Below are 10,164 nucleotides of genomic sequence, written 5' to 3' on the forward strand. Positions count from 1 at the left end.
CACACACACACACACACATCCCCTATTTATACATATAAGAAAAATCCCCAAAAATCAGTGAAGTTAGGGTGTACCCAAAAATCCAAAATTCACTCACCTAACACACTGATAACAACCCAATCAACCAACCCATGCTTCAATTAGACGTACAATTGATTTCCCCCCAAAAGTTCCCAAATCAGAAAAATTAGGGTTTTAGAAATTAAAATTAGAAATTTACCTAATCTCTGACTCCAATCAAACTTCGATCCATGCTTAGAATTAGTCTTCTCTTGCTTCACATACCGTTAATTTGCCTCTAGATCGACCTAATTTACCTATTTCACACTTTAGGGTTTCGGTTGAAAATGTGTGAAATAAGTAAAGTAGATGGACTAGGGAGAGGGGAACAATGATGGGTTATCATTGTTTGACGCTGTGGTGATTATGGTGGTGATGGCGGAGCAGTTGGGAGAGCAGGTGGAGGAGCAGGTGGTGGTATGGCGTCTGTAGAGGAATGGAGAAGATGGAGTCGATGGTTTTGGGAAGAAAGGTGCGTTTGGTTGGGTATAGGGTGTTCGATACTTGGGTGTTAGGCGGGTTCAGCGAGGTTTGATGATCTGCGACATGGAGCGATGGATGGGAAGATGGTAGGTGGATCCAACGGCGATACGGAGGTAAGCGTGGAGCGACCGTCGGATGAAGGGATGTAGCAAAACGGACGACCCAAGATGGAGATGGGCGTTGCGATGTAAAGCGGGGGCTTCGGAGTTTGATGTGCGATGATGGAGCGACCGTAGGATGCTGAAATGCTTCGATCTGACGGCTGAAATCCGAGACGGGCTTGGATATAGAAAATGGGTTTGGGTAAGGGTTTTGGGCCTTGGGTATGCCAAGCCCATATCTTCTTTAAGAACAACTCTTCCTCTTCAAGCCCACTTCTAGCCTTTTGGTCTTGTGCACGACATTCTTCGCGGCTTCCTTGTGTAACTCCTCCCGACTTTTCATTACTTTTCTTCTCTTTTCGCTCCGCAATTCATCCAAACTTTATTTACAACCTAAAAATGCAAAATTAATTAATAAAAATATTTATTCTTGAAAACAAAGAAAATACAGAATATGGGATAAAATGTAGAATTAATGCACAAAAGATGAGTTAAATGCCAAGAAAAATATATAGAAATATGCACTTTTTAGCACTCATCAAATACCCCCAAACCTGAATTTTACTTGTCCTCAAGTAAAACAAAACTAAGGAAATCCTACCTATACCACTGTCGCTGGTCTCTCGAATGCATTTAGCGTATGCACTAAGCCTTTTAAACCACTAAGTGTCCCTAGTGGACGAGTGAAGTCTCATGAAGGTTTGCTTAGAACGTACCTACAAAGTTCTAGGTCAAAATATAAGCTCAGATTCCATCAAATGTGACATGTGCAAGTCAGTTTAAGCTCACAGCAAAATGGAGATGTCAATCTAGCTATCAAAGGCACAATCCTAGCACTGATAACAAATAAAGACATGTGATAAGAGTGTAAAGTGTATCTACACATGTGTAAAGAAAGATCGGATTTTATGACTACTAATCACCAAGAGATAGTTTCTCAGGCTAAGAACCAAGGTCGAAATCTAGCTAGCTGTCCGGACTTTACGAGAATTGTGAATGAGTAGGAGGTGTTTCACAATTACTCGCGTTGTACATCAATGGCATACACCCTCCTTGCTTATTACAATGAAACAACAAAATGACTCTTTACATGACTCTTATTTACATTGACTACTCTCTTTTATTTTTGGAACAAGAGAGGATGAAATTGATAAATACTTGATTTTTTTTATTTTTTTTATTTTTTGATTTTTTTTTTGATTTTTTTCTGAATATATACATCGTTTTTATTTTTTTATTTTTTATTTTTTTTTATTTTTTTGGAACAAGGAAACACTTTTGATACATAAGGAAAAAGAAACAAAAAATTACATGACACTTTGCAAGAGGTAGCCCTTTTTGATGCACCCAGTTAAATTCGATGGTTGTCTTTCTTAATGTAACCTCCACCTTCTATCCCAACCAACCAAAGAACAAGCTAGTCAAGTTTCGTTCAGTATTCTAAAGTGATTGGCAACTAAAACTTCCGATAGAACACCTTGAAGATCGAGGCTATACATGTATTGGTAGATCGTGCGCGTGCAAATTTCTTATCACTATGTGAATTGTGCTAGAATCAGGGTGCCTAAATATCTAGACTAAGACTCCTAATAATTACATATTTGCACAAGAGTCAACATTTCAAGGTAAATGAGCTCCATTTTTATGTTTTTTTTTTTCAATTTTTTATTTTTTATTTTCATTTTTCATTTTTTTCAAAAAGAAGGAGTTCTTGTTTTCAATTATGGCATATTATCAAAGTATCTACTTTTCACCCCCAAACCTAAACTAAACATTGTCCTCAATGTTTCAAAATATGAACAAAATTATAATACAACATATGAAGAGGATCATGTTGAGTAGAGAAAAAGGAAAGAGAATACCCGATTTCGGCGAAAGCAATATTAGAACTCCGTTATTCAAGGCAAGAATCCAACATATGTCAGCCGAGATCATATTGGATTAGCAACATATATACAAAAGGAACAAAAGGATTTTTAAAATTTTTATCTACTGGATTATATACAAAAAATTCACCATACACTAACAATCTAAAGAGTTGAGGATCAACCCAAAAGACAAAGTGTAGCGGTTTCAACAACTTCACACATGAAAGAAAAGCACGTGAAGCTGTGAAACCAAATGAGCTACCCCCAAACCTGGATTTACAGAAGATATAATTTTGAAAACAAAATCGCGCAGTTTTGGGGGTTCCTCATGCACAAGATCTAACTCAAAGTGTACTTTGCTATGGACGGGCAAACATGCCATTTCCAACTGTGGTTCCTCAAAGATATTATATTTAGATGCAAAATGGTCCAAGAGGACTTGGGAAGCACACAGTTCCAAACCTAGATTAGGCATTCTCAGAAAAATTGGTTTTACAATATTGGTACAAACCAAATCTAGGTTGGGTGGAAGGCCATCAGATTGTGACTCATGTAGGAGAATAGGCACGTCATTATCAATCAAATCAAAATATCCTAAATCATCTACACATGTCACATCATGCTCACAATCATCAATCAAATTAGCAAGTTCACAATCAGAATCATCAACATCATCAACAGATTTGTCCTCATGCATCGGCAATTCAATGGAAACATCATATGGAATACTAGAAGAGATATCATTCATTAAGGTCTGGGCAGAGAAGCCTAATGTATTTGAACCCAAAGGTTCCATAACATCATCAGTATAGACATGTTCTTCTAATATAACATCATAATTATTATCATCCTCAACAAAACAAGAGTGTCCTTCCCTAAAAACTATAGTGTTTCTATTCCACTCATTTACCTCTAGATTAGGTTCATGTTCAATATGACTATCATGAGTAGGGTTAAAAACACTATTTTGATAATTAATTTCATTAGGGATAACAATGTTGCTATGATCATTCAATGTATGCATTTCTAAACTAGCAGTGTTTTGTTTGAGGAGATTGATGTTTTCCATTATAGATTGCATACAAGGGCTCATGTGAAATTGTTCGTCCTCCCCTTGTGGTGATTGATACATGGGTGCATGGTCGTTAGGGTCTATAAATGGTTGATCGCAACCTTGAAAAGGTTGATTATGGTCCCAATAACCACCATCATAATAATCTGTAGGTTCTACAAACCTTGGAATTTCTCCAGTCCGCCTAAATTCATGGAAAATATAGCAATTCGCAATAGTGTGGTCTAAGCCATCACATGCGGGACAAGGATAGATTTCAGGTTGCCTAGGAAAGTTAGATGTGACAGATTCCTCATGTGCTTGCTTTTCTAAAGCTGCGACTCGAGCTTCTAATTGATCCATAAGTGATGATTGTGTGAGTGAGGCTCTAGCAGAATGTTCATTTTCACGTTGCGATGAATGATGCATGTATGAATAGTCATTAGGGTTCATGTATTGCGGCTCGGGACTTTGAAAATGTCCATAATAATTCCTATGACTATTGACATCATGGTCCGTGGAAGATTCATAACGTGAAGTTTGTCCATATGCAAGTTCTCTAAGGGATTTGTTGTACTCCCCAACTGTAGAAAAAGATCTATTCATGATTGGCTCAAAAGCTAAGTAAAGAATGTACAAAGCTCAGAATTTGGTTTTTAAAGGGTTTGGATTTTTGGGAAAAATTTGGTTTTGGTGGGATAAAAGAAAAAAAAAAATTGGTTGTTAATGTGGGAGCAAAATAAAATTTGGTTTTAAAATTTGGGAGCAAGTAAAAATTTTGGTTTTTGAATGGGAGAGAAAATATTTATTTATTTATTTATTTTAAAAGAAAATAAAATTTGGTTTTTGAATGGGAGCAAGCCCACTGTTGGTTTTGTGTTTGCTTTGGCTCAGCTGGTTTGAAAACGTTTGGTGAAACTGAGTCCAAAATCTCGGCCTAGAATTTGGGTACTCGGCCCACTAACGAGTTAACCTAGCGTGATCGGTTACAAGCTCAGCTGGGTTTAAAAACCCAGAATACAAAATACCAGTCCAAATTAAACAAGCTCACAAAAATTAAATACAAGCCCACAAATTAAACAAACAAGCCCACAAAAATTAATTACAAACCCAACAGAAAATAAAAAGCCCAAAAATTGGCTTTAATATTACAAGCCCACAATTAAAAATTGGAAGCCCACAATTCGGGTTCTCTTAAATGGGTTACCTTTTAAGCACAGCCCAGCTGCTCTGATATTGTTGCAAAAACCCAGTTGGGCTTTGGTTCTTTTCCTTGGTGGCGTCCCAGCAGAGGAAAACATGTTCAGAACAGCAGGCCCAACAGCAAATGAAGTGAAGCAGATGCAGATGCAAATGCTATGCAGTGAAATGCAAAAATAGCTAATAAAACTACAAGAAAAACACAGCACCAATCCCCGGCAACGACGCCAAAAACTTGGTGGGCCCGGAGGAGTGTGAAAATTAAGCGATAAAAACGGGCCTACAGTAATACCGCAAGTGCACGGTCGTCAGTTGTAGCTCGTGCAAGTACGGGTCGATCCACAGAGACTGGGAGTGTTTTGGAGTTTTCTAGCTATTTGGGCTCTAAATTGCTATTGGGCTTCTAATTGTGCTTTGGGCTTAGTGGGTTTGTTTGTAATGATGAAGTGCTTTAGGCCTTGGGCCTTTGAATGATTTTGGAATGAACTGTGAACTTGGGCTCAACAGTTCAATTGTGAACTGGGCTTGGGTTTTTTTTCTTACCTTGATGTGACAAATCTCCTCAATTAGCATCGACCCATGTCTTCTCTGCTTCTCCTGGTGCCTTTCCGATACCTTGATTTCTTCTCTAGGTCACCTACTTCATCAACCTCTCACGCTTAGGGTTTCAGGGAAGAAACGTGAGAGATTGAGGGAATAGGGGGCTAGATAGTTAGGGGGTGATGATGGGTTGGTAGTTTAGGGATGATGTGAGACAGGTAGAGGTGGTGGCGCGGCAGTTGCAGGGAGTGGTGGTTGTGGAAGTGGAGTTGGTGGTGATGATGGCGGACATGGTGGTGGTACGGGTTCTGCAGACGGGGGAAGGAAGAAGAGATGGAGAAGAAAGAAGAAGTCGATAGAGTTAGGGTTAGGGGGCGTTTGGCTAGGGGTATAGGGTGTTCGATACTTGGGTGTTAGGCGGGTGCAGAGAGGTTTGATGATCTGCGACAAGGAGCGATGGATGGGAAGATGGTAGGTGGATCCAACGGCGATACGGAGGTAAGCGTGGAGCGACCGTCGGATGAAGGGATGTAGCAAAACGGACGACCCAAGATGGAGATGGGCGTTGCGATGTAAAGCGGGGGCTTCGGAGTTTGATGTGCGATGATGGAGCGACCGTAGGATGCTGAAATGCTTCGATCTGACGGCTGAAATCCGAGACGGGCTTGGATATAGAAAATGGGTTTGGGTAAGGGTTTTGGGCCTTGGGTATGCCAAGCCCATATCTTCTTTAAGAACAATTCTTCCTCTTCAAGCCCACTTCTAGCCTTTTGGTCTTGTGCACGACATTCTTCGCGGCTTCCTTGTGTAACTCCTCCCGACTTTTCATTACTTTTCTTCTCTTTTCGCTCCGCAATTCATCCAAACTTTATTTACAACCTAAAAATGCAAAATTAATTAATAAAAATATTTATTCTTGAAAACAAAGAAAATACAGAATATGGGATAAAATGTAGAATTAATGCACAAAAGATGAGTTAAATACCAAGAAAAATATATAGAAATATGCACTTTTTAGCACTCATCAAATACCCCCAAACCTGAATTTTACTTGTCCTCAAGTAAAACAAAACTAAGGAAATCCTACCTATACCACTGTCGCTGGTCTCTCGAATGCATTTAGCGTATGCACTAAGCCTTTTAAACCACTAAGTGTCCCTAGTGGACGAGTTAAGTCTCGTGAAGGTTTGCTTAGAACGTACCTACAAAGTTCTAGGTCAAAATATAAGCTCAGATTCCATCAAATGTGACATGTGCAAGTCAGTTTAAGCTCACAGCAAAATGGAGATGTCAATCTAGCTATCAAAGGCACAATCCTAGCACTGATAACAAATAAAGACATGTGATAAGAGTGTAAAGTGTATCTACACATGTGTAAAGAAAGATCTGAAGTTATGACTACTAATCACCAAGAGATAGTTTCTCAGGCTAAGAACCAAGGTCGAAATCTAGCTAGCTGTCCGGACTTTACGAGAATTGTGAATGAGTTGGAGGTATTTCACAATTACTCGCGTTGTACATCAATGGCATACACCCTCCTTGCTTATTACAATGAAACAACAAAATGACTATTTACATGACTCTTATTTACATTGACTACTCTCTTTTATTTTTGGAACAAGAGAGAATGGAATTGATAAATACATGATTTTTTTTTTATTTTTTTTTTTAGAACAAAGAAACACTTTTGATACATATACAAAAGGAAACAAAAGATTACATGACATTTTGCAAGAGGTAGCCCTTTTTGATGCACCCAGTTAAATTCGATGGTTGTTTTTCTTAATGTAACCTCCACCTTCTATCCCAACCAACCAAAGAACAAGCTAGTCAAGTTTCGTTCAGTATTCTAAAGTGATTGGCAATCGTGACTTCCTATCAAACACCTTGAAGATCGAGGCCATACATGTATTGGTAGATCGTGCGCGTGCAAATTTCTTATCACTATGTGAATTGTGCTAGAATCAGGGTGCCTAAATATCTAGACTAAGACTCCTAATAATTACATATTTGCACAAGAGTCAACATTTCAAGGTAAATGAGCTCCATTTTTATGATTTTTTAATTTTTTAATTTTTTATTTTGATTTTTCAATTTTTTTTTTCAAAAAGATGGAGTTTTGTTTTCAATTATGGCATATTATCGTGGTTTCTACTCTATACCCCCAAACCTAAACTAAACATTGTCCTCAATGTTTCAAAATATGGAAAGAACTATAAAACAATATATGAAGAGGAACATGCTGAGTAGAGTAAAAGGAGAGAGAATACCCGATTGTACGGCGAAAGCTCGATTAAAACTCCGTTATTCAAGGCAAAAATCCATCATATTCGGAGTCACAATGGATGAGCACAAAATATATACAAAAGGAAATTTAACTAACACATTATCTACAAGAAAATTTGGTTTTTAATGGGATTGGACTTTTTGGAAAAATTTGGTTTTGTCGGGAGACATTTGGTTTTGATGGGAAAAAGAAAAATTTTGGTTTTTAGGGAAAGATTTGGAAAACTTTTTGGTTATTTAGGGAAAGAGTGGACCAGTTTAATCCACATAGACCGGGTCCTCAAGGTTGGTTGTTTCAATGTCGGGTGGAAATGGCTCAAGGAATGGCTTTAATCTCTGCCCGTTGACTTTGAAAACGTTCTTGTTGGAAACATCCTCCAGCTCTACAGCTCCATGAGGAAAAACTGTGCGTACTAGGTACGGACCCTTCCATCTGGAACGCAGTTTTCCTGGAAAAAGATGTAATCGGGAGTCATACAGCAAGACTTTCTTAGGATACGCTTGTCGTGAAACAGCTTCATCTTCTGCTTGTACAGCTTGGCACTTTCATAAGCCTCATTCCTTAATTCTTCTAACTCGTTGAGTTGAAGTTTCCGTTGTGCACCCGCCTTGTCGAGAGAAAAGTTAAGTTTCTTGATAGCCCAGTAAGCTCGATGTTCTAACTCCACAGGAAGATGACACGGCTTTCCATACACTAGACGATAGGGGGACATGCCAATTGGTGTCTTATACGCTGTTCTATAGGCCCACAAAGCATCATTCAATCTTATTGACCAATCTTTCCTAGACGGGTTAACCGTCTTCTCCAGAATGTGCTTAATTTCCCTATTAGAAACTTCCACTTGTCCACTAGTCTGAGGGTGGTACGGAGTAGCGACTTTGTGGGTTATGCCATACTTGCGTACTAAAGACTCAAAGTACTTGTTGCAGAAATGCGAACCACCGTCACTGATTATAGCTCTAGGGGTACCAAAACGTGAAAATATGTTCTCTTTTAGAAATGAAAGTACCACCTTGTGGTTATTTGTTCTGGTTGGTATGGCTTCTACCCACTTAGAAACGTAATCAACTGCGACTAGGATGTACAATCTACCGTCAGAAATAGGGAATGGACCCATGAAGTCGATCCCCCAAACATCAAAAATCTCCACAATCAAAATGGGGTTCAATGGCATCATGTTTCTCCTCGAAATGCTTCCTAGCTTTTGACAGCGTTCACAAGCAACACAATAATCATGGCAATCCTTGAACAATGATGGCCAATAGAATCCACACTGCAAGATCTTTGCAGCGGTTTTCTTGGCACTGAAATGGCCTCCACATGCTTGGTCATGACAGAAAGATATCACATCTTTCTGTTCAGTGTTGGGGACACATCTCCTAATGATTTGGTCCGGGCAGTACTTAAACAAATATGGGTCATCCCAAAGGAAATGTTTAACTTCAGCCAAGAACTTATAGCGGTCTTGTCTCGACCAACGTGAGGGCATCCTACCTGCAGCGAGGTAGTTAACAATATCATCAAACCAAGGAAGGTCTGAGATAGACATCAGCTGTTCATCTGGGAATGATTCTCTAATCAGCTCAAATTCATCAATAGACTCTAAAGTTAATCTAGACAAATGATCAGCAACCACATTCTCACAACCTTTCTTATCACGGATTTCGAGATCGAATTCCTGTAATAATAGTATCCATCGAATAAGGTGAGCTTTAGCATCCTTCTTGGAAAGAAGATACTTCAAAGCCGCATGGTCTGTGTATATGATGATCTTAGACCCTATGAGATAAGATCTAAACTTGTCTAATGCGAAAACGACAGCAAGCAATTCCTTCTCGGTAGTTGTGTAATTGAGTTGAGTATCATTAAGGGTTTTGCTAGCGTAGTATATCACGTATGGTAGTCTATCAACACGCTGTCCTAAAACAGCACCAACAGCATAATCAGAGGCATCAAACATGAGTTCAAACGGTAGTTCCCAGTTGGGTGGTCGGACTATAGGAGCGGCGGTGAGAAGGGTTTTTAATTCCTCCCATGCCTTCACACAAGCAGCATCGAAATTGAAGGCAACATCTTTGGAGAGAAGACTGCACAGAGGTCTGGAGATTTTGCTGAAATCTTTGATGAATCGCCGGTAAAAACCAGCATGACCTAGAAATGATCTGATCTCCTTCACAGAGCGAGGTTGTGGTAGATGTTGAATGAGGTCAACTTTAGCTTTATCCACTTCAATTCCTTTTTCTGAGATGATGTGTCCTAGAACTATTCCTGAATTCACCATAAAATGGCATTTTTCCCAATTTAGAACAAGGTTCTTTTCTTTACATCTGGATATCACGAGGGCAAGATGCTTCAAACATTCGTCAAACGAGGAACCAAAAACAGAGAAATCATCCATAAAGATCTCGAGAAAACTATCTAACATGTCAGAAAAAATGCTCATCATGCAACGCTGAAAAGTAGCAGGTGCATTACACAACCCGAAGGGCATACGTCTATAAGCAAACGTCCCAAATGGACACGTGAATGTAGTTTTTTCCTGATCTTCCGGAGCAATGTGAATTTGGTTATAAC

Source organism: Papaver somniferum, chromosome 2 (genome assembly GCF_003573695.1).
Source record: "Papaver somniferum cultivar HN1 chromosome 2, ASM357369v1, whole genome shotgun sequence".
Lineage (NCBI taxonomy): Eukaryota > Viridiplantae > Streptophyta > Magnoliopsida > Ranunculales > Papaveraceae > Papaver > Papaver somniferum.